Source organism: Dendroctonus ponderosae, unplaced genomic scaffold, assembly GCF_020466585.1.
Source record: "Dendroctonus ponderosae isolate FM_Combo_2020 unplaced genomic scaffold, Dpon_F_20191213v2 Dpon_F_20191213_1, whole genome shotgun sequence".
In the NCBI taxonomy this organism is placed as follows: domain Eukaryota; kingdom Metazoa; phylum Arthropoda; class Insecta; order Coleoptera; family Curculionidae; genus Dendroctonus; species Dendroctonus ponderosae.
The window spans coordinates 1955307-1956835 of record NW_026017110.1 but is presented as its reverse complement, the minus strand read 5'-3'; positions in this window follow the sequence as shown (position 1 = coordinate 1956835).

Below are 1529 nucleotides of genomic sequence, written 5' to 3'. Positions count from 1 at the left end.
TTTTACGGTTAGTTCGAGCAGAAAGTTTGGGTTTGATAACGGGTTGTTGACGTCATGGACCCAAATGGTTCCTTGATAAGATGATTTTGCGATGAAAATCGTAATATTTCTCACTTTTGCAACGATGCCAGTGTTTCCAGTTTCTTAAACTGCGCTTCAATAAACGCAGTTTGTGAAACGTACCGTACTGCGTTTCGCTTGTTTCTGAAGAAAATGGGCCTTAGTGAATTTCAATGACACCATCATCAAAACGCAAAACTCTATGATGATGGTTGTGGTTGGGTGCAGCATCTCCAGGACATAAAAACAAGCCAAGCTAGGCAGACGAAACAATATAAAAGTCTGTTTACTGTAGATGCAGTCGGCCAAATCCGCCCCTCGTTAATCGTAATCTCGACGTTCTCAATTTATTCGTTTTTTGGCTCAATGCGCTCCGTTCAGTCGCAGCGGACCGCGCCGAAATGACCTCCAAAAGACCTCTAGAAGTTGGGTCATTGAATTTTAGACCGGATAGCGCGCTGCAGGACGATTTTGCCTTTAGGTCTGCACATAAACATGCCTTTACTGCACTTGGGACTTACTTAACACCGCCGAACGTTCCCAATCACTCGTAATCACGGCGCTGATGGAATGTGAACAATTGCTTGTTTGAGCCAATTTATCGCTCTGAATTGACAATGCCCGATCCGCGACTGTAATAGAGAGTTATTCGACATGCTAAATACTGTCATTCCTTATTTTAATACTGCATTGGCGTTATTTCTGTAACGAAATGACAGTTATTGGAATGCCTAGTTCACTGCTTGCAGTATTAAACATGTGTTATTGTGTAACCTAACCTTACATAATTTATTACTAATCATTTTACGTTGGCGTATTTGTATTTTTTACCTTTTCAATTGGATTTTGGTTGCTGTTGACCATTTACGCTTAATTGTTATAATGAAGAAAATTCCAGAAGCCGCAGACATAGGCGGAGCAAGTGAAAATCAACTTGAATATTACAATTTTGATAATACTTATATTTATAAACGGGGGTGGTTATCAGGCTGAGGAAAGAGAATATTTTTATTTAGAACAAATGTCCGATGAGTATAACTATGTCTTGAAGTGCATACTATCCAAGGCTTAATGGAGATACGATAAACAAACTGAAGTTTTTGACCCTTGTTTGATCCCCCTTGGCCATTACGGCGTGATATTTATAAGTTCCCCAACATCACCACGTATTTGGTGAATTACTTAATTTAAAGCCGTAGTTTTTACATTGGATTACAGCTCAAGGCTTATAAAGATTTGCAAGTTTACAAGTATGCGGAGTCTGGCGAGGTTCAAGAGATATCAGCTACACACGTTAGGGATAAAGCATTTATTTTTAACATAATTCTCACTTACATTCATCACTTGAACTTTTGCTTGCAAGGTGTACATTAATGAATTGCAAAAATCTAAATTCTGAAAAACACGACTTGAATATTCTTCAGTTAGGTACATCAGTTTGAACTGACTCACTAACACAGCTTCCATAA